Source organism: Molothrus ater, chromosome 1 (assembly GCF_012460135.2).
Source record: "Molothrus ater isolate BHLD 08-10-18 breed brown headed cowbird chromosome 1, BPBGC_Mater_1.1, whole genome shotgun sequence".
Taxonomy (NCBI): domain Eukaryota; kingdom Metazoa; phylum Chordata; class Aves; order Passeriformes; family Icteridae; genus Molothrus; species Molothrus ater.
Window position 1 is genome coordinate 91775855 of NC_050478.2, and position 24671 is coordinate 91800525.

Below are 24671 nucleotides of genomic sequence, written 5' to 3' on the forward strand. Positions count from 1 at the left end.
CAGTTCAGGGGCTTCCACTCTCTGTGTGTGGCAAAACACTATCAGCAGCAGTCACAAGTACTCCATAAGCTAAGAAAGATCAGCTGAGGTTCAAGTGAAAGGAATTTCTTTTCAAAACCATTGATGTTGTGCACAATCCATGTAGGTATAAGAGTGATTTATTATTGGCAAAACCAATGCTATTTCAAACTTCTTTATTTGGGAGTTTGACTGCTTTACCCAGACCTGTATGTTTCTGAGAAAATGTTAAAATTACTATAAGCTTCTTACTTTATAAACAATGAGAATTCTGCCCTCTTTCCACCATCCATCTTTGTCTTGAAGTCAAGAGAAGAGGGAATTTCCCCTTAGTATGGATTCCCTTTGATGTTTCTGGAGCCTTTCAGGTTGCCCCAGTCTTGTTCTACTGTTGCCACTGAAATACTATGCTTAGAAAACTGCTTTATTTTTTAATGGTAAACACAAGCAATCCCTTATTTTCTCTCTTCCCACACCCAACCCAACATATTTTGCATAATTAAGCAAAGGAAAAATGCTGGTTTAAAAGATTCTTGATATCACAGTTGCAATGAAAGCAGCTTAAGACTTGTCCTTCAAGTGGTGGGATTTTTGTCTTCCTTTGTATTTTATTTATGGTGTTTTGGCTGGCCTACTTCTACTCCCATTGGAAATTCCCCAGAACATGCTTTATAAGATGATGCTGATGGAAAAATTGGCAAGCTCTCTCTCCATTAAGTTGCCAACAGTATCTTCTCAATCAGAATTTAAGTTTCTTTTGTAGCAAGCAACTGGAAGAACATTTTGAAAAAGTTTTGTTCAAAGTTTTGCTGAAGTGATTGACCATTTTGGCCAAATACATCTGATTAGGACTTAAGGCAGGCATCATAAGTAGTACTGATGCTGCCTGTACTCTCTTGTGCAATTTTAGTGGAAGCAGGACAGTGGACTGAGGCGTCAACTTGTTCAATCCTCATTAATTTTCTGCACTGCAATTTCCTTCATGCAGATGGGAATTCATGCCTTTTTCCTGGCGTTCACATTTCAACCCAGTACCACCATCTCACCATCAGCACTTTCTTCAGTGGCTCCTCTTCAGTTCCTCTCTGTTTCCATGCTCTGATAAAACCCAGGTCTCCTTGCCCTCCTTCCTTCATGGGAAACACTGGGTACCTTCATCACCACAATTTCTTTCTCTTACCCTCCTAAGACCTTTGTTTTTCAGCCTGTACCTTGTATTTGGGTTTGAAAAGTGACTTACTGCATGCCTTAGGGTGGAGCGTTCTGTGATTTTCACACTGCAAAGACTATTTCAAAAATTATATCCTTTTGGTACTGAGGTTAGTTTTACAAAATATTGAGATTTGGGAATGACAATTCAAATTAGCACTAAGGTAATGTGTGTCTGGTAACTGAGTGTCCTGCAGTTCTGTGCACACCTTTGAACTGCAGAGCTGAATAATTATTGTGGATGATGGTGACAGCAATGCCTGTCTTCTTGTATCTGCACCTGGGGTCTAGGAATGGCTGATGGTTCCTTATCTTTAAAGCTGGAAGAAAACTGAATTCATTCAAGAGAGCCAGGGTGTCTCATGGCTTTATTCCTGTTGATTGTGGTCAAGCAAAGCTAAATAGATAATGCTACAGTAATTTACAGTTATCTAAAATAACTGGTTTGCTGAGATTGAACAATAATTAAGCACAATAGTTAGAATCTAATTCTTTGGAAAAAGGTATGGAAATTGTAAAACCCATTTTTAACATCTGGACACCTCCAAGTTAGCCAGAAGCTATCTTATTTGAACATCTATTTGGCAATTACTCTGACAAAGCACTCTATTAGCACAGGGGCTGTGTCCAAGACTAGTGTTGGGTTCCAATTCTGATCCAGGAACTTTTGAGGAGCATCATCTTTTCATCTGAAGAATATCATCATTTCCTTTTAAATCCTTAGGGCTTTAGAGAAGCATCTCATTCTTCAGCTACACATCTCTGTTATTACTAGTCCTGAGCAAAGGCTGACATTTACACTGAGTTGCATGCTAGCTTTCCAGTCCCAGGAGAATCCATTGCAGATACAACACTGTGTAACACAGCACAAGAATTCACTGGAAGACTGTAACTGTCTATAACCAGAATATAACCATATATTCAGGGGGAAGAAACTATTAAATGACATTGTATTATTTTACTTGAGAACAGGTTTCAGCATTAATTAATTTGGATTTAATACATTTATAATGGAAGTCTGCTTTATATCAGACACAATGAATATTGAATTATTTAGAGGGGTCAAATTATAAAGCATTGTGATCATTTGCAGTTCTTAGTTGTAAATGAGAAGACTTCTTAAGCTTTTCAAGCAGTGTGCAATCCACTTCATCCTTCTAATAATGATGACCTGTCCTGCTTTACACTCCTGGGCTTTCGAAAAGGACATAGTTATTCCCCCACCCTTGAATGTTACCTGGGCTGTATGAGATTTCAGATGAAATATGTTCTTTTTCTGTTTCCTATTTTCCATAGTCCCTGCCTCACTGCCTTTTCTCTGCTGTACTCTGGCAGGCATGGAAATGAGTGCTTCCTCAGAGGTGGGATACTGGTTTTTCTGCTTCAGAGAATGAAGTGGAGGGAAGGGGGAAGGAAAGACATGCATTGTTTTCACTTCTGCCTGTGAAGGCTTGCTTTTGTTTCCACACTTGGCCAGGTGAGAGGAAAAAACCAGAGTTCAAGGCAAAACATCTTAGAGCTTTTAAAATGATGCTATTGATTTGTACTTTAGTTGAGTCACATTTAATAGTATATGCAGAGCAGACAGTGCACATTCTGCCTGGAACTTACCAGAGCACTTTCAGGCTGTTTTTCTCAGACTTGAGATTTCAAGATACTCTTGGTGGTATCCAGACATATATTTTCATAAAGAAAATTCAGTTGAGGTCCCATCCTAAACTGTTGAATATGGAAATAATTGCTACCAGGATGTCAATTGTATTCCTAATGTAACTGGATGCAGCTTTCAAATTTGGCTCAAGAACTTCCCTTTTTAGTCAAGTTTACCTCTAGTATAGATTATTCAAATATGCTCATTATCCTGTTTTATTTGAAGTCCATGGGACTAAATTGGCCAAGGGGAGCTCACAAAGTCCCACTGGAATCCAAAGAAGTATTAATATTGAAGTTCTGCCCCAACAGGAAAAATGAAAACAAAGGAATATATTGGTGGACACTTAAAATGTTCCCCAGCACTTTCTAAAAGAAACTGTGAGAAATTATGTACTGTTCAAGGGATGTGAGTATCTACAAAAGGATTTTTTAACATCACGGATACAGAACACTGTTAGACATGCAACTTGGAACATTGCCATTCAGGAGGGCAACGTGTTGGTTTGTTTTCATTTTTTTCACTTGTGTCTCCTATCTTGGAAATTCCTAACAACACAGGACAGTTACTTCTCAAGAAATCTGATTAATATAAAGAAAACAAGAAAAATTCTTCAATTAAAAAAAAAAGAGGCAAAGGAAGGATCAATCTTAAGGATGAAAGGAAACCCTAAGAAAGCACTACAAGAAGTTATGCCTAATGGAGCATATCTCAAGTTTGCTCAGTCAAAAGGACATTATGTATTTCAGTGCTTTTCTTTGAAACTCATTTTTTCCACGTTGACTTTACAGCACAGATCCCATAGTCTTTTGTTTTGCAGTGCTCTGGATATCCAGGCCGTGTCTCTGGGGGAGCCCACTCTTTCAAGAAGGACTCTGCCCCTGAGCAGGGTGGCTGGGGGCACTCTGGGGCCCAGGGCTGCTGAACAGTGGTGAGCTGTGCCCCATTCACTGCAGGTTGTCTGTCTGAAGTAGGGACATCTTCCTCCTCTGTAAGAATCATTGCCTTAACTAACTAGGTAATCGTGTTCCAGGCTTTCCTGGAAATCCCTTTTGGTTTTCCTTACCTGGTCCCTTCTGCTTCAGCCTTAATGAGTTGTGCTTCCTTTTTCCCTCCCCAGCATCCCAGGTTGCTTTAAAAGGCCTAAATATTTGTGTCTGTGGGGCCAGTGAATTACCAACCTGTTGTTCTCTTTGCTTTCTCTGCGTGCCGTGGCATAGGGTGCTCAGTGAGTAGCAGCACATCTTCTAGCACATCAAAAAAAGTTAATCACTGCCACACTCACACATGGAACACCCTGATTGAAAAGGAAGGTGAAAACATAAAGGTTGCAATTTTGTTCACCTGATAAACTGTCATGGCATTTTATTTTAATATCTCTCCCAGTATTCAGCAGTTATGGTTGAGGAGACATTATTTATTTTACTCCCTTTGTCTTCAAGTGCTTATGACTCTTCAGAAATTTCACCCACGGACTAAAATGTGTTTATAGCAAGGCTCTCAAGTAGCTTCACTTAGGGTACCTCTTTATACCATGAAAATCTCATTGAACTACCTGCCCTACTGCATAATATGCTTTGACCCTAACAATTAAAGTCATGCTGTAGTTGCATTTAGTAACTTAAATTGAGAAATGGTGCTGGGAAAATATCTTCATTGCTTATGAGAAGTGGTTTAGTTTCAATCATTTGTAACATAATACTGATGGCATATTTGATGGATCTTCATATATGAAAGCCTTTCTGTGTGGTGCCTCAAATACTGAAATTCAATACAAGCATTTGTAGTTCTAAGGACTCTAAACTTCAGATCTCTTTTCTGAACCTCAGGAAAACATGGTCTCATATTTGCCACTAACTTACCTTTCAGCCTTATGGGTAATAGCTACCTGCTTCTCCTTCAGTCCTTGCCACCAGTTTTATTCCATATGAAATTCCTAGGTTGTGTATTTGGCTCAGGATGTGTCACAGGTGGCACTCAGATATGTCTGTGACACTGCAGGTAATGAATGCTGAGTGAACTCAGTAAGCTGGAGAAAAGTCCAACTGAATTCCATCTTCCCCACATTGGAAGAAGGGACTACCCTTTTCTATTATTGCCTGAATCATTATGATGCTGGAAGAATACTTTAAACATACTGTGTTTATCTATGGGTAAAGGGAAGGCTTCAGCTTATCTTTTTTGCCATTTGGACTCAGTTTTAGAGAGGTGGAAATATAGAGGAACCTTGCACATATAAATGCACAGATGTTTCCTCAAGTACACCATCATCTGCTTATAAAAAGTGCCCCATAAATAAAACTTAAAAATAATTTTCTAAAACCTATTCTGATACATGCATCATAAGACTGGGTATTTTATTTTTCCATGTAAAGTTCCACACTTAGAACTAGGAGCAGCATGTCTCAGTTTACTTGTGATGTACACCAACAGAGCTTGAGAAAAGCTGTCGTGGCTCAGGGCACCTGCAGGCCTGACTCAGGTAAGCTGTGAAGCACGAGAATCCATGGCTGCAGCTTCATCTGTCTGAGAATTCTTCTCTCTCCCTCTTCCCTTTTGAGTCCTTCTCAGGTTTTTGTTGCCTCCCTAGAGAAGAGGCATGGTGGCTGCTCTGGGCCAGCTTCAGGAGGTGGTGCTGACATCACAGCATAGCAAGGAAAGATTTGTGTCTGCTTTTTGTAGTGTCCTGCCAGTGTAAGGCAGCATATGAGAAAACTGAGCCCGTCTGCCCTGTTGCTATAGCATGTAGTGAGGATCTCAGCCTGAGCTGGGGAAGCCAGAGGAGGTGGAAAACCAGGGAGAGTTGTGTCAATGCTCCTAGTGAGGAAGGTAGAGGGAGATGGGGGAGTATGATGCCTGCCTAGATTGGGTCCTAATCAGATGTATTTGGCCAGAATGGTCAATCACTTCAGCAAAACACTGGTAGATCCAGGCTGATGGACTGGAGATTGGCGCAGTAAAAGAAGCAGTGTGGTGCTGGATTGAATGTTGTGCTCCTACAGCAGCAAATTAACTACCCAAGTGCCTCTTGGGAGGCAGCCAAAACACTGCCAAAATTATGCCAGATGGAGACCACAGAGCAGCACAGATTATATCCCTAGAAATTTTTTCTTTTCCTTCCTAACATCCATGCCGAGAAAATGCTGTTCTCTGAGTTGCACTGAGAGGTGGGAGTGGGAATGGACCTGGCTAGGAGTGCACATAGTAAAAAAGAATAAAAATAGCAGTTTGGGTTTTTTTCTTTATCTCAGGAGGAATCTAAACAGCCTTTTTAGAGACTGTGAGACTCTTAGTGAAAAGAAGCACAAAATTGTGTAGGATAATTTAGAAGATTGTGCCTTAAATTTAGTTTGTGACACACCAGTAAGACTTCATAGCAGTTACCAAAAAGTTTTTCCTCTTACTCTTTTACGGACACTGGATAATAATGTTATTATCTACATGGTAATTTTCAGCCAAATGTTTCTAATTGCTTTACAGCTGTAAACATCAGGAGTGTCATTGTACAGCAGCTGCAGAAAAACATGCTGAGTTCTGGTACATATTTAGGATTATCTTTGAAGAGGAAAACAACTGTGTTTGGATTCCATTTTTGCTACAGAAGAGCTAGGTTTGATGTTTTTCATCTTCTTTTGTTGTCTCTGAACTTTTTTTTCCATTCTATGTTCTTTTTGCAATAATGGCCCAGACTGCACACATTATTAAAAAGGCACTCTAGATTATATAGTGGCATAATAATGTACTCTGGTTTATGTTTTGTTCTCTTCCTAAAAATTCATAACATTCAGTCTAGGGGGTTTTACCACTATTAAGTACAGAGTTGACATTTTTGTAAAACTGTCTATTATAACACCAGAATTTTGTTCTTAAATGGTAATAACAGTCTCAGGATGTATCTCTAATATGTATGTGTGAAGAAAGTTGGATTTTTGTCCATATGGTTTCTTTTTCATTTATCTGCATTGAATTACATCAAGCATTTTATAACCTAGTCATTCAATCTTGTAAGATTTCTTCAACTTTTCCATTAGCCATCTGTTTTAGCAACCTGACACAACCAGAAAGTCTTTTCACCTTGCTCTTCATACCCTTTCCAATCTTTCAGGAACAGATTGAAAACCAAGGCTGAACACAGACCTCTCTTGATCTCCACTGGGTACATCCTGCTGATCTGAAGGTGACTGTCCATGGCCTGATGTTTTTGGGGAGTTAGCCAACCCTTTCTCCATGTGACCAGCACTTTGGTGCATTAGCTTATTTAAGTTTTTGATGAAGGCATTTATCAACTGCACATTTAGGCATCTGGGGATCTCCCTGGTCCACATGCTCCTTTGCTCTTTCAGAGGAGTCCAGCAGTTTTCTCTGGTACAGATCTCTTTTGCAGTCATGATGGCTCTTCCATATTTGTTTAGTGATTTTTTTTCTGCTATAGTTTCGCTCTTCTGACTGCTTTTCTGCTAATTTTCCTGGGAACACTCTACAGGAACCCTACACAAACTGGAAAACTGTAAGTTTACCAGTCATCTGGTGCCAAGCTTTTTGTGTATAAGGAAGGAACTCTCCCCAGTGTTCACAGTAAACACTCAGGCAAAGAAGCTGTTTAGTTTTTGTGGCATTCTTGTCTTTTCTGAAGGCTATTTCTTGCTCTTTGGCTGTGGACTATCAGCCATTGTATTTGTGGGCAGTGCCTTCCACATGGCTGACTGCGGTCCTGTGTATTAAATAATGATAAAAAAATCTTAATTCTGTAGTTTGTGTTTTCCCCTTTGCTTCTGTCATAATCTTCTCTGTTCCCAGTCACGTGGAACCTACAGGAGGGATCCTTGCCCAAAGGATTTTGGATCTAAAATAATCTGAACTATAGCCACCAGGTATAAAACCAGTGTGCATTTCCATTTTCTCTTTCCATGACTTGTTGAACTCCTTGGGAATTTTTGGAGGGTTAAATCATCTAAATTTTCACTGGGGTGACAGGGCAGAAGCACTCATGACAGCAGCTGCAGCCATGGACCCCTGGTTATCTACACTGGGGGGCTGGTTGCAAAGTGCTGGGAGATTCTTTTGTGCCCTGTGTTCACATTTCCTTCTTAGGCAGCTGAGACATGTCTAAGGCATGTCTCAGCTGCTCAGATACAGAAGGTGAGAGAGTTTATATTAGGTGTAAATCCCACTCACATAAAAATGGAATTGATAATTTTTATCATAGAAAGTATGTAGTAGAAAGCTATTGCAAAAATATGTTAAAAATATATTAATAAAATAGTAAAAATATAAATAATAAAATTAAAAAGTTGTAATACTGACTGAGCATCATTCAAAGAATCCTCTTCAAACACCATTTCAAAAAGCTAGGGCCCAAGATCCTTAAGATTCTTTAAGACATATTTGAAATGTCAGACACAGGAAACATAAATGCCATAATGGTGAGGAAAGGCTGCAAGAAGTACAGCATTCAGGTACTCTGAAAGAGAAAAAATTCTCCAATGTTGAGTGCAGCAGTATTTTTATATCTGTAGTTTGTAATATATTCTGCAGTTCTTTGCCTTCAGACACTGCTGAAGAGTTAGATCTCAAATGAAGATACTGGGAAGAGGAAGAGAAATATTACATTTATTTTTAATAACCTATCTAAAGAATTGTTTGAACCATATATAATAGGCTAGAAAAAGAGCTCAAGAGACAGATTCAGAGAATGTCACCATCTTGTTACTCAGATAAAGTAATTTGTGCTCGACTCGGGCAAGAGAAATTTTTTCAGTTCTATAAGAAATAAAATACAAGCATAAATTTTACCCATGCATGTAGAAAATATGCTTTATTTGCAGTCAGTGTTTGCAAAGACAGATCTACTGACCCATCATTGCCTATAAGTTTAAGGATATATGAAGTAGACTCTTGTTGCATAATTGTATTTTCGTCTAATTTCTTTCTTGTTTCAGGTTTGTTACTGTCTTTATTGTCTACATTTTTTAATGGGAATTGGTCCCTTAGTTGGGTTAAAACTGTAAGGTAGTTACAATAGTATAGCCTACAACCACCCATAACCCATTTTTATAGTATTTCTTACTTATTTTCTTTAAAATTGTTATAATTACTTTTTACACACTCTAAATTGCTTTTTGCAATACCTACCCCAGTCTAGTTTTTCTCCAAAGTATTGGCTGCCAATGTGTTCCAACCTAAGTTCCAAGACAGAAGCTGATCCTAAGTTACTGCAAAAATTAGGATGAGGTGAAAAATCTAAGAAAAGAAGAGGTGGACAAAGGAAGAATGACATTGGGATCATTCACAGATAAAATAGAATAAAATTTCCCTACCCACCATAGTAGGTTTTAAATGGCTGATGGTTTCTACACGATGCTTCTCAAAGATGAAATTTTCAGCCCATTTTGGTTTTATCTCTTATTTTAATACTAGCATTGAATTATTAATCCTTTCAACCATCTTAATTATGCTAGTTCATGGTTATCAGTGAAAATGGGACTTTGTCAAAGGTGGGTTTTTATTTGTGTCCAAAAATAGGGAAGATTTACAGAACTTTACAATAGGGCTGGAAACAGAGAGAATGAGTGAACTCAGTTGATCACTAAGTCTTACAGTCTTGCCTAATTTTAAAGGTCCTTTCCATTTACTGAAGGATGCTGAAGGATGGCCAGCTGAACAGTACCAGATGACTGATTAATATAAGAAGAAATGAATAAGGATAAGGAGAAGAAGCACATTTCTTTGCATGCCTCCGAGGTTTCACGGTTCCTGAGCTATTTAGAAGTGGAAGAGCTCAATCCCATGTTCCCTGTGCCCTGTGTACTGAAGGAGTGATCCCAGGGCAGCTTTGGTTCATGTGCTCAGCACCGGAGCCCCTCATTGTTCTCCCTACCGAGCCGTGGCTCAGGCGTCTACAGCGCAACGGCCTGGGAAAGCAGCAGAGGGGTTTGCATAAATGTATCAATAACTGTGGCATTCCACACAGAGTGTTTGGTTTTCTTCCTAATGTGTTGGGTAATGGCTCTTTCCAAAAGCTGCATGAGCTGTGAGGAAATGCACGGAAAAGTGTAAATCTGCGTGGCACCAGCAAAAAAACTCACAAAAGACTCATGCTGTTCTGAACAGCGAGCGCTTCTAGCCCGCTCTTTCCCCCCAAACCTTCCAGAAGTACCCAGCTGTGAGAGCTTTTAATGAGAGTCTAAAGCTTAAATTTAGAATAAAGACATTAAATTTATGATTTGGAATCAGTTTTAAAAAGATAACATAGCCAGTAAACAATGCTGAAAACTCTTACTATGAGGGGGAGTTAAGAGGAGCTACTGAACCTCTCCTAAGAGTTTTTCTTCTTGTTTATTGTCAATGCCTGGCATCCTTTATCTGACTCTTGGCACTGCTCTTCATTATCTATTCTTTCTGTATTTTGATCTAACTGAATTAATATTTACCTTGCCTTTGAAATTTGTGTTCATCTGTTTTAAAGTCCTGTGGACATCTTAGATGTTACAGAATACATATTAATAATATTTTTGAAGTCCTGCAGTGGCACAATAGCAGATTTATGTGTTTGATGTCTTAATGTTTCAGACAGCCTCATGTTGACAGAATGTTTTTCCACAGCCACCCAATCATCAAGAGATTAGCCCCAAACCAGTTTTTGTGGGAAACCTGCCCAGTGTGATATAAATATAACAGTAATATAAAGTTGATTAAGGGACTGCATAATTACCCATCAGTGTCCTGTATGATCTCTTTATAAAAGCTACTAAAATGTACTTGGGAAGTACTAAAAATTGGCTAAATTTCCATGGCACTTCTCTGTAGTAATCCTAAAAGGGTATGGAAATGTGACTTCTCTTATAATAGTTTTTGTGATTTTTTTAGTATTCTAAAGGTACGTCAGCTTTGTCTTCAGATTTCAAAGAGCATTCTGGAAAAAACCACTGTTCTGCACAGTGGGTATTACTAATGTCTGTGTTGTGTGCACAAGGGCTGAGCTCAGGTGCAGACATGGTGTTTGGGATTTAAACACTTTCAGAGTGTCTCTGGTGCCATTTCACATTGGAGAAGGGAGCTCTTTCAGCCTAATCATGGAGCCCTTTGAGCCAGGCGGCTTTAAAGATGTGCATTTAATAGACCCAGAGGCCCCAAGCATATTTCATAGAGCATTGTGCAGAATGAAGAAGAGGAAAGAAAGAGGTGGCCCATGGGCTGTGAAAATATCCCCTAGAAAGTCTGAGTCTTTTATCTGTCAGGAGAAAGTGAATTAAAATTATTTTTTTAAAGTTTAATATTGATAAGTGTAACTGGCCTTTGAAGTAGCTATTGAGTCAATACATGGCTCTAGAAACAATTCAGGGGCTCTGCTCTTCTCCCCACTTTGTACAGCAATAATAGGAACAGGAGTGATCATTTGAATAATGCATGGGGGATTATAATGATATATACAATTAGAATTCAGTATTAGAATATACACTTAGACAGAATCCTTCTTTTAGTGTTTATCTTCACTATTGATTAAACAAGCTACTGCCATGCACATTTTATTGTCAGGACCTGCCATACTCATCTCAAATCCAATGCATTGTGTGTTTTCCCATCCATGAATGTACAGTGTGATACCTCAGGACCATTTTTATACTTTTCTGCCATTCTTTTAGGCTTAGAATTTAGAATTATATCAAAGCATTACAGTCAATGTTCATGTAAGCATCAATAAAATGTTTCCTGTTCTGCATTTATTTAGAATTTCATGACATTTTCATATGAAGGTCAGACCCCAAAAACATGATTTCCTATCTGAAGACACTTCAATTTTCTTTATGCATTTCAAAGAAGCTGTTAAACAGTTTACCATAATATTTAAAGATACCCCAGCTCTAACTATTGATTGAAGAGCTAGTTAGGATGCAGGTGGTAAAAAACATTGTGTTCTTCTTGTAAAAAACATTGTGCTCTTCTTGTTGATCCTGTTTCAAGTAGCAAGTAAGTAAACCTCAGCAGATTTTATTATTGAGGGTATCCCAAAGTAACTGGAAGTTTTTGAAAAGTGGTACCCTGCTTTGTCACAGACTGAGTGATAGCAGGACATAATGCCATTTAAGAAGTAATTCCCAATTCTCTTCAATATTTAAGACATTCCAGTGCTTATTAGCTGCAAATAAGAAGTCATTGGAAAAGCATATAGCATCTGTTGCACACCAGACCGTGCATTTCAGAACCAGGAAAATTACAAAACTAAAGGAGGAGCCTGGACATCAAAGCCCCTTTTTCCCACCTATAGCAGATGGTCAGATTTCTAATTTAAAATTTTGTTGGAGTTCTGGCACACTGCCATCTGACTCCACAGCTGCAACAGTGCAATAACTCTGTCACCTCTCTTAGAAAATGTTTCTTGAGAGTAAATTTAATGCCTAGCGAAGTGTTGAATTTACAGCTGCTGGGAGCAGAATATAATATATAAGAGATGGCCATGAGGCCCTGCTGATTTCCCTCACCTGGTTACAAGTAAGGTTGTGTTTATATGAAACTGTTGTGAACAGCATTAAGGAGTTGGAGGGAAGATGTTTCCAGTTATTTGTTTTCACAGGCCTTTCAGTAATCCTGCGTACGAAGAATCGATCAGCAGTGTCGGAGGAAGTCTTGCCCAAAGATCTTGGCTGAGATTATGGAAAACATTCATAATCATTATCATTGCAAGAAGACTGTTTTCTGAAAGTTTTCCTTTTGTCTCAGCTCTATCAGTCTCTGTTAACATTGAAAATGCTGGTGCAGATGAGCAGTGATAATGCTGAATCCCTCCCCAAGTGTTCAGCCCACCCATCCCCTTATCTACTCAGCTGGAGATGGTGATCCACCCCTGCAGAGCTGCCAGAAGAATGTCTGGAGTAGCACTGAATGGGTATTTGTGACAGGGGAAATGCTGTACTGTACCAGGGAAGGCAAGGCAGACTCTTTCAGACAGAAAATGGGTGTCAGGCACCACTATCTTGAATTAAATTTGAAATTAGGTTCTGGAATTAAGATCTTCCTATCCTGTGACCACAACCTGTCAGGTTTGATCTGTAGTCTCTCTAGTGTGAAGGTTATGCAGACATGAAATTTACTTTGTTCTTCATAAGTTTGTGTATAAGTTTGGCACGCTCTTCCACTTCTGCATAGTTAGAAATAAGATTTATGACAGGTTTACAGTTTTCAGATCTTGCTAGAAGTTGAAAACCTGTGCAGCCACCATCACCTTCTGATGACAGGTGATGTGCTGACATTTTTGGAAAATGTCAGTTGGATATTCTAGATGCAGCAGGTTTCTCGCCATGCTCAATCAGCCTCGAGCTACACTCATAGTTGAGCCTTGCAGGAGTGGTTTCTCTTACAATTTATGCAAGGAATGGATCAGCTCCTGAAAATCTCAGTTGACTGGAAAGAGAGAGCATGGGAGATGAGGTGTTTCCAGTAGAAAACTGGTCCTGAGTGCACAGGGACACCACCTGCCCTGGCAGAGGGGACCACGTAGGGTGGAGCTGTGAGCATAGGTCCTTTTCCTCATACCCTTGCCAAGACAGTGTCTTTTCTAAAAAATAGTATCTATATTTGATTTAAGCCAAATTTACCCTCTTCTTTGCCCCCCTGTCCCACCTTCCCTTGGACAAAGCACATCCTAAAAGCTTATTCAGGCTCCTCCATATTTCTATGTGTTGCTGCACAAGAGCCAACCCCTTACAGTGTTGTGTTCCTGAACAAACAAGTTTTTCCCAGTGGGACTATGAGATACATTTCTGGGTTTGCATGGCACTGTCTGCATTAGGCTCTATCACAGCAGCACAGTTTGAATTCTGAGCAGTGATTATCAGCCATTTGAATATAGCAAATGAGTCCTGCAAGCTGCATTTAATACACCAACACAACTCTTTAGTTAGCATTAGTAGCCTTAGCGTGTTAGCATTCATTTCTTTCTCTCATTTTTTTTTAAATTAATCAACATGTACTCCCTAAATCTTTTTGTGTCTGCTCCATTTTTGGTGATCACAATGATTTTCTAGCTGTGGTGTTGAAAATATTTCTATTAAAGGGAAGGTGATGAGAGTGAGAAAAGATGACCTTGTAGCAAAACAATTGGGCAGGGACAAGCTCTATTGTGGCATCCTGCCTTGGCCTTGTGTTGCTGCCTTGAATTAATCCTTTCCTCTATATACACTTTTCTTCCTTATTCTCATCCACTGAAAGGGAAGTGATATTATCTAATTTTTATCACAATTTGTATGGTTTCTGTGCTTATGCTGTAAGTAATGGGCTGCTTCTCACCCATGCCTTTCAGAAGGGAGCTCTGATCTTCACTGCAGCCTCTAGGTATTTCACATAGCTGCTAATGATAGTAACTGGGAGCAAAGAGTAATATCTAAAATTTAAGCTATTTGAAGTCACATTATAGATTTCCACTATCAAATGGTCTTGCAGACAGCAGCATTTTCCCTGTAGAGAGTGAATAATTAAGATTAATACACTATCTGACAACTTTTTGTCAGATATTTTCTGCTGCTTTTAAGGGAAAGTTTCAAACCTGGGAAATACACAGTGCTTTAAAAAATTCTCCACTCTGTAACTCTACTTCTATTTGTAACCAATAGACAGAATCCTAAGTTAATTGCCTTCTGCATAAAAAGCAGATCCTCAAAAAATTGCTTATGTCCTTGATCCTACAAGCACTTAAGGACATTCTTTGTCTTGCACGTAATCAGTTCCATTCAGCTTATTTAGATATCACAAATGCTCAGGGTTAAGGCTCTGTGCAGGCATTTATAGGACTGGAGCCTCAAATTATATGTATGCCAAATGTCAAAACACCTTTTCAAATAGATTTGTTCCTCATAAACACCATTTTGTAGTAAATAGTATTTTTCTAGAAAATTCACCAAAAGACACCTGTTTTTCTGGGGTTTGTAGCTGAGAAATGCAAGGAATTTCCATTCCAGACAGTTTTCTTCTTCTGTTTTTTTATCTCTAAAGGAAAAATATTGTGATAAATGGAAAACTAGAATCGAAAGAGTAGTAGCACTGGAGCCAAAAGTGAACACTGAAAATATATTTTACTGAAAATATGGCATTTGAATGCGTGTATATATATTTATTTCTCATTTTAAAAATATTTCTCTTTTTTTTTCCCCAAGAAACATACAATTTTTGGCAATCATGCATAATGTATTTAATATGCAGAGCATGTGTAATAACCTGAGTTGTGCAGTATTATCTATGTCAGCACTATGTTGGTTCATCCATGAAAAGCCAGCAGTTCCCTCTAAGTGTTTTCCATTCTACTTGGGAGAGATTTTATTTTTAAAAATCATTATTGAATTTATTTTAGTTTTTGAAATAATGGCTCCCAGAAGGTCAACTCATCCCTACATGACAGCCTGGGAGGCTGTTCCACAGCTGTGAATACAGTTTCTGTGGAGCTTTCAAGCACCAAGACTTAGCTGCTTTTTAAATATCTCTCTGACACTGAAACCACAAGAAGAATAAAGGAAAGAAAAAGTGGGGAAGTTATTGAGGAATTATAGTTGGCTTTGATTTCCCCCCAAATGTCTTTAAAACGAAGTAAAACAAACAAGAAGCCAAGTCACTTCCATAGCTGTGCTTAGAGGAAAGTGTCAACCCACACATAGAGCTCAGTTCTTTTTGTGCTAGGACTTGAAGACAAACACAGATTGACATGACCTTGAGAGTGAAGAAAATATGTGGGCTTTGTGGCAAATGGACATACTTCTGATGTGATCAGGTTTCTGCTGACTTCAGCCCTTGTTCCAACAATGACAAGAAGCCTCGTGATCAGGCCCTTTAAATGCTTCCCTTACTCTTGCTCACCGGGACGAAGGCTCCTTTCTCTGCCTGCATCCCAGAGCTCTGTTGGCAATGATCAGATGATGGACACGGTTGTAGAAAGGCTGCATCTTCTTGGCATCTTCTTGGCTGCTCACACTAGGGCTTGTCTCTCTTCTGTAGAAAAAATGAAAGTGAGGAGCAGAAAACAGAAGGAGCTCAGGAATTAGCACCAGGGTGAGGTAGAGTCATCAGCCATCCATCCTCTCTACCTGTATGCAAATATTGTAATTCTGGAGACCTGATAGAACATGACACCTATATTCTGGCTCTTAATCTGGCTAGCTGGTCCCTGCACTCTATGCCTTTGAGTTTTGTGCAAGGAATGGGATCAGAATTTGACCGATATCATTTTCCAATTTAGAAATCAACTTGAGTTACATATGTCACCTACACATCGAAGAAGAAATTCCCTGCAATGTTTATGGAAGATTATTAATTGATTTAGTGTTCATTTTTACCACTATTTTACTTGGATTCAGGTTCTTTGGGAGTCTAAATGAGGGCTCTGTTGCTTCAGTGTCTGAACAGCTTCCCACTCCTCTACAGGCTTAGGGAAGTAACAGTCAGATTTACTTCATGAACAGGACTGAAGAGTTCACCTTGGTTTGTAATCGGTATAGAAAGATTTCTTCAGGACAAGGACTCATTAGGCAAAGCTATAGCTTCCATGGGAGCACTGTACTTGCTGGATGTGTTCCTATATGGGCAATGATGCTGGAAAGCCTGAGAAGCTCCCCAGCTTGGGGGGCAGGGAAGAGGAGAGACAGAAGACCCTTACTAAACTGCTTGCAAATGTTTTGATATTTGATGGTATTTGACCATCGACTCTGCAAACTGAGAGACAGAGCAAGAAAGCAAGGGAACATTAAGGGAGCAAGGACAAATAACATTTTCCCACTGACTGTAATTGCACATGCTGCACAACTGTCAAGGCTTAACAGTATCATTTAACCAAATGAAAAATTTCCTAGGAGTCCTATTAGTTGTCGAAGGCTGGTGAAGTGTAAGAGCACTATTTTTAAAGTTAACCTACCAGAATAAATCCATTTGTATAGGCATTAGCATTCAGCAGCACAAGTTTGCCAGTATCCTGAAAGTCCATGTGTTTACAAGATCCAAGTCTAAATTTCTGAGTCTCAGTATGGCAAAGACCATGACCATGCCATGAGTGGAAAAGAGTCAATAAGAACCACTTGTTTGCATGTGTTTGTGAAAAGAAACACATCACATGTGTTTGTGTCCTGGTTGCATGAGCCCTGTCCCAATGTCATGGCTTTAATCACAGCTGGAGATTAAGCACCATGCAGCCACTCCTTAACCCCCTCTCAATTTTCTCCCAAGCCCCAGTGGAATGTGGAGGAAAATCAAAGTAAAACTTGTATGTTGAGATAAGAACAGTTTAATAATTGAAGTTAAAGTAACTTACAGTAATAATAGTAAATAATAATGACAATAGAAAGGGGAAAAAACAAGTGATACACAATGCAATTGCTCACCACCCACTGACTGATGCCAGATCTTCCTTCCTGAACCCAGATCAGCTGCCCTTCCAGGTAACTCCCTCCATGTTATGTACTGGGTATGATGTTCTATGGTGTGGAATATCCCTTTGGTCAGTCTGGGTCACCTGTCCCAGCAGTGCTCTCTCACAGTTTTTGTTCACTAGCAGGGCATGAGACAAAGAAAAAAATGTCCTTGAGTTGGGATAAACATGAGAAAACCCCAAAACATCAGTGCATTATCAACCAATTCTCATTCTGAATCCAAAACAGCTACTGAAAAGAAGTTGACTCTACCCTGGCTGAAACCAGGACATGCCCTGAATTCCTCCAACTGGCAGTGGAGACATTAGACCCCCTTTCTCCAAGCAGCCACTGATTTTCCATTAGTTTGTAGGAAGATCAGTGTCCCAGGCCTCTCCTGCTGTCAGATTTGGCTGAAATTCCCCAGTGAGTGCAGAAGTTATAGGAACAACCCAACCTGTCTGGAAAGTTGCAGCTCCTGCACAGCCTTGGTTTCCTTAGAGATTTAAGATTGATAATATATGTTTTAATCAATCTTGCTGTAAATATACTGTATGAGCAGGTTCCTTTTCTAATACTTTAATTTTATGTAAAAATATGCAATGACATGCTTACTTTTTATAATGGCTTTGCATAATCATAGTCAATAATTTTTTGTAGTAAGATATATTCTGCTTGGCAAGCAAGTTTTTTTTTGAAGTCAGTGTCCTGGATAGCTGCTGACAGAGAAGCATACCAGACCCAGGTCCTGAAGGCCAGATTGCTGTACTGCCTGACCTTGATACAAAAGTGCTCATGAGAGAGAAAATAATTCCAGGTACCCACCATGTCTATCCCTGTCTCCAACCAACTGCACAGCTTGTTGATTTGTACCATTTGGTTACATATTCACCTACAGATTATATAGGATTTCTGAAATACTGCCAAAGCTTTTAATATAAGGAAGAAGTTAACTTTCTCTGCAAGTATTTTTTTCCCTTCATGGAAACAGAAATGTACCACCGGCTGCACCCAATATTTTGATGGAGCTGTCATACAAACACTCGTCGCTATGGCACTTTTCCTTATTTTTTCACACTGAATAGAGTTAATCTCAAGCACACCAGCAATGTGAATATTGCAGTGTGGGAGACTCTCAGGTTCAAAGCCTGCCTTGTTACCTTGCTGTGTGAGTGCTAGTTGTTAAAAATTGCTGTGGTTTCCTATTGTGTACAAGAATACTAATTGCTTCAGCAGCATGTATGCATTCAGTTTTCCTCTGCTCAAAAAGGAAACTATGGTGATTTGAAATGTAAAAGTGTAATCATCCTAGATAAATTGGACAGCACTTAAGCAATCAAAAGCTAATGCAGTCTTGTAAAAGTAGTTTTAGGGAAATATTTCAAGCTTTATTCACTCAGATAGCATTTTCAAGAGCCAAAGCACAGCTTTATTTTTTCTTTCTGCACAATTGAGCATTAAATATTACACTGAGACAGAGCAAAACAGGTTTTGCTATCCTCTAATACTGCCTAAGATTGTTTTCAAAACAGCAGACTTGCCATCAGACACACAAGGCATTCATCAATTGGCCAATTAAAAAAAAATGTGGGAATATTTGCATACTGTTAGATTACAGTTGTCTATTTTTTTAGAGTAAATTAATTTTAATAATTTTGTTTGTTTTTAAATTTTTTTTAATAAAACCTCTTGGCTGTCCCAGTGAATTGTTTTCTTTTAATTCAAGTCTGAAAGAAAATTATACCATATCACATCAGGAAAAGGACACTTAAATGACTTTTAACTGGTTTAATTATTCAAAGCTTAAATTTGTTTTAGATTTTCTTGTGTTACATTTTCATTTTTCTCTTTTTCTTCTCTGTTTGCCTTTATTTAAAAATTCTTTTTGTTGTTCTCTTTCCACTCTCCACATTCTTAATTTCTTATAATTTTTTGCTAAACTGTCACCTCAAATCAGTGGCAACAGCCATCTTCAAAGGGGATATGCAGTGTCCTTCTTCTCTCTAAATTATTTCCCAGTAATTTGTCTTATTGTCTGTTTTCTTTTCTGAAAAACATAATTTTTCATTTGAACAAGATAGTATGACCTGTTCTGTCTTGCTTTGCCTTGTTTGACACAAGCAAGTATTATTTATTTGGACAAGTAATTGCTAATTTTGTCTGAGGGGCTTGTCTGCTCTCTTTTTCTTCACCCATAACCTATGACAATTTCTGAGAAGAAAATCAGCAAACATAAACTCTACAATGCAAATTATTGTGATTTACATAATCCACAACTGCTGAAACATGAGGATTATAAAATGTTGTGAAAACATAATACAGAGGTTGCTTATTAATTCCCAAATAAATGGGAATCTCAGGTTTTATCACTGATGCACACTTACTTGGGAAGCTCATGGTTCCAGTGTTTTAGTAATATTTTGTTCTCTAACTGATGGAGCAAGAAAAGCCACTTTGTCCTTTGGTTGCAGTGCTAAAGCCAGCAATGTCCCCAGGAGGGCAACAAGGATGGGGAAGGGTCAAGGTCTGGATGGGAAGCACACCAGGAGTGGCTGGGGTCACTTGGTCTGTCCAGCCTGGGGAAGAGGAGGCTGAGGGGAGAGCTCCTCGTGGGCTGCAGCTTCCTCACAAGGGGAAGCAGAGGGGCAGGCACTGATCTCTTCTCTCTGGTGAACAGTGACAGACCCTGATGGAAGGCATGAAGCTGTGTCAGGGCAGGATTAGGTATTTTTAAGGTATTTTTCCTAATATATACCTTTCCTAGATATTAGGAAGTTCCCACAATTACAGTTTCTGTTTAGAGCCTGGGTGAAACAGCTCTGGAAGCATTTGCATGACTTCCTACAGGAATGGCTGTTCTGGATGTACCTCAAAATGCTGTGGGATGGAGCTGAGCTTGTAGATTAAGACATCAAAATGTAAATGTTTATGTATAGACGTGTGCATGTGAGCTAAGTGTCTGAACCAATGTCAGAGTCACTGTGGGTGATGGAAATCTGAAGTGACTGAAGCCACTACCAGATGGGATGCTCGTATGTCTGCAAGCCATGGGTAGGATTTACAGGAGAATTGTGCAGTTTTGTTCTGAACTGGCAGCAGGAGGTGAGCAGAGGTATTCCAGGGACACCCAAAATACTTCCCTGGATAGTTTTTTTTTGCAGTGCCATTCAAACTCACCTGGTTGAAGTGGGCAGGCTGTTCTTGGGAAGCATGGGATCAGAGGCCTGGCTCTGAGTATTGTCTTTGTTGTGTGGCAAAGGTTGTGACTGGCAGGTAAAGGTTTATTCAAGAGCTCAATTTAAGACACAGGTTATTACTGTACTTGTTTTGTGAGCATCTCAGCTTTATAATTGCCTTTATAAGGGGAAGGTTTTGTTGGGTGGTTTTTTTTTCCCGTTAAATTCTCCATTCCTTTACAAATAATTTGGCAAAACAAACAAAATAAAAGCCAGTGATTTGCCCAAGCCAATCTAGAGTCTTAAGATTGACTCCCAAAACTGAGCAGGTTATAGGTTTTCCGTTCATCAGATTTTGCCTTCTTTGGCTCTGTTTTGTGGTCCTAAGAGCTCCAGCCAAAAAATCACTATCTCCAGTAGAGTTTGTGTGCTCTAACATATCCTTACACAACATAATTTCTCCTGAGCCCCTTTTCCAAGCCTATGTTGACTCAACTCAAGTTCTTACAGCTTTGGGGGTTCTATTAAGCTGTAGAGTTACAGACTTTTTGTGAACTCTCCCAGGTCTGTCTGTGTGTATGTGTCTATATATGACCTCCATCAGAGGTCATACATCCTAATTTAAAGCTTTGCTTCACAAAGGACAAACTGTTTGGAGGACAAAAAATCCTTGCCTTTTCCCTCTAATGCAAATTTCTTTACCCTTTTACCCCTTTTTTACCAAACCCATAGGTCAAGAGCAAAAGGCAGCAAGGCGTCCCAGCACCTACTGTTTGGAAACGTACCCATAGAAAGAGAAAACAGATAGACAGGCAGGAAGAGTGAGTTTTTTCTGAGGCACAGCTGCAATAGTCACAGGCTCACTTTCATGTGGGAAAGGTATTTTTTGGTTCCTTATATCCATTCATCATTACTATGTATTATTGGCAACCCCAGGAGAAACATAAGTTATGAAAAAGCAAAGCAAACAGATTTGTCCATCTTAGATTTTACTTTATTCTTGAGATACCCAGATGGAAACAAATGTTTGATGTACTTAAAGCTACAAATTTGATTTCATCTTCAGGTTCAGTATTTTGACACATGTAATTTACCTTATAATAAGAGCCTCAGAGCAATGCATTTTGAGGTCACAGGCAAAAAGCCAATCTGCAGCTACTTGTATCGAGCTGTACTTCACATTCTCTGAAAGGAGTCAAAATGGAGAAGGCTTTCCTCATTTTTACTGATCTAACAAATTTTCACAACGTGGATTCTTTTCAACAGAGGAAAAAAAAGACAAACCCAGAAGACCTTGCTGTAGGTCTTTGCAAGCTGCTCTGTGCCAGTCAGGCCTCACACAACCAGAAAGTGTATTGGCTGAACAAATACTAAGAAATCATTTTTAATGCCTCATTTCAGGTCTTTGGAGATTAATTTTATCATAAATTTCGAAGCCTGATTTAATTGCGCTAATTATATTTTCTCTTGGGAATTGATGGATTACTACCTAGCATATTCTCACTGTGCCTAATGAATCACACTGAGGCTTTCTCTTATTTATACCTGCTGGAAGTCAAGGAAACGAGTTACAATAGGCACTAAAGAAACATGCAAGAAACGACCCTAAACCATTTGCTACATGTCCTTGCTCTTCTCGTGGAGCTGCCCTTACAGTGATGATTCCACTCTGCTGGAAATAATTGCAGAGAATCCATTTTAATTCTGTGTCTGTGGGGAATTCGCTGAGAAGAGGTCACATTTCAGACATGCAAGACATGCACAGTTCCTCCTCACATCACTCTATTAGCATCCATCCACCTATCCACATGTACTCCTTTTTGAATGGAGTGCTGTGGGTGCAGAAGTAATTACAGCCACCACACTTCCCAGTACTTGTGATTCCATCAGATGTAATCATGCACGCATTGGAGGCCTGATTTCACTGCTGCTGGAATTTGCCACTGAATGGAATAAGGGATTAGGTGACATCCTGTCATAGAATAAAGTTCATCTGTCATGTTCAAGTGCCAATCACCAGGATATCTTGTTTTTGTACAATTTTGAAAAATCATGTTGTCTCCTGGTCTCTGCATGACCTTTCCTGCTCAGTGTTCATTTAATGCCATAAAGCTTATAATCAGTATTTATCATTTATATGGAAAGAAAAACAGCCATGCCTAAAATGAGGTAACCATTAAAAGCACAGCGTCCTTTCTCTCCTCTTAATTCCTCCAGTGGGATCAAAAGCAACGCCAAATATCTTTTTTCCTTGGTTTACAAGGGCTAATTCTGCACCCCCATCTTCATATCCTTTCTTACAGTTATGTCCTGAAATCTTTCCCTTTCTCTCTGACTTTTGCAGGCAGAGCAATAGCTAAGCTACAAGCAAGTACATCTCGAGTTCAGCTTTGATGCTGAGCTGCTATCTGACCTCTCTTTCTGAGCCCACCCCACCCTTCTCCTCTGCAAAAAAGTGAGGTCCCTTGCCCACCACTGTGGTGAAGGGGCTCCTTTCTGCATGTTTGTGTGCCCTCTGCACACTGGGGGAACCCCAGCTTTGAGGAAAAGTCTGCACTACACTGCTTAGGCAGTTGGACATTGTGTAGACTCGCAGAAATTCAAGCTGGAGTTGCAGCTGCCCAGGAGTTTCTTCTGCCTGTTGGGAGCATGGTGTAGGATGTTGCAAAGCACTGAGTCCAGCATGCTCAGCTGAGGGTTGAGCAGGGGGCACCAACATCTCATTTTTTTCCTGACCTGATGCACGGTCTTTTGAAAGCAGTGCATGCTCTAATTTGCCTGTACGGTTATTCCTTTTTTAGAATTTCATTTTCTCGAATGTCGTATCACCTAAAGGTGGACCCTTCTTTCAGATATGACAATCATTTCCCCTTAATTAATTTTGATAGTTCGTTCATCTTCGTGGAACAGACCTTCATGAAGAGAAAGAAAGGCACATTTCCTTCAGGAGCGAGTTATGAGCACATTAAATTGAAAAGCTGCGATGTTCTGTCACATTAGCTTGGTCCCTACAACGCAGCAGTCACGCTTGATAAACGGCGACATTAAGAATAACATTAGAGAACACAGGCACGGGGTTGTGATGGCAACCAGGATACCTATCTGCCCATTGTTACACACATTGCCCTCCTCATCTGTGCTTTTGGGAGCCATGGACATATGGAGGGAAGAGAATCAATATGTTTCTCAATTTTTTCTCATGGCTGACAAAAAAATATGTGGATTGTAACTGGACTTTTCATTGAGCTGTAATCCTGTAACTTCAGTGCCATAAAATATACATAAAAATACATGCTCTGTTAAATATAGAAGCATGTGGCAAAAGTGTTAAAATTTATTACGTTAATGATTGTTTATTTATTTATTTGTTTATATAAACTATATGTTTATATAAACTATGTGGGTGTATAATGTTACATAAACACATAGGAGCAGTTTTCCAGGGTGTCTATCACTGTCATACCAAAGTGCTGATACTGCTGTGAGGAGGAGGCTGATTGCCTATTTAAGACTCTAAGTGGCAGCAAGGATTATTTTCTGCTTTTGACCTACCTTTCCCTATTTCTGAATGGCTGGTGTTTAGTTCTTTCTTTAAGCCAGTTTTCTGCATGGGGCTTGCTTATTAAAAGTCACAGACATTATTTTAAATCACACCGCTGTCAGTGAACCTCTTTAGTGCATCATACTTGCTATGGAGTCATGAAGGTTTCTGGCTTGAACCATAGCAAAGACATCTTTGAATCATATCCTCTGATTTCACTGCACATTTAACAGTGTCAGGGGATTTTTCCGGAGCTCTTGGTGTTATTTTGCCCTTTTCATTGGAATCAATAGTACCAGCACTGTTCCCACACAGCCTGATGAGGTCACATTTAGGCAGACACTGACCACTTCCATTATCCCGCTTGTGCTTTCTTTTGCTCTCTTTCCTATATATAATTCAAATCAAATACTTATTTCAAAAGAATATATTTATTCTCTTTTAAAACTAGCCTTGGATTGTGATGTCCAAAATAAGCTTGCAGCTAGTTAGGAGATTCTTGTGCTGGAGTTCCTATGCAGTTGATGTGTAAAGCCCCTTGGTTTCCCTCTTGCCAGCTGTGCTGCAAGCTTATGGTGACTGAGCTGCCACTTGTGCTCCATATTTTTATGCAGGAACTAAGACACAGATCTCTGGTTCATTACTCTGGCTCCTACAGTGCAAGCAAATTATAATAGTTTAAACACAGCTGGGGT

General features: G+C 39.4%; 1 protein-coding gene across 1 annotated transcript in view; it reads left to right on the top strand.

Moving 5' to 3' along the window:
- Nucleotides 1–24671, top strand: part of TMEFF1 (transmembrane protein with EGF like and two follistatin like domains 1) — a 153540-nt gene that overhangs the window by 42243 nt on the left and 86626 nt on the right. The window lies entirely within an intron of this gene.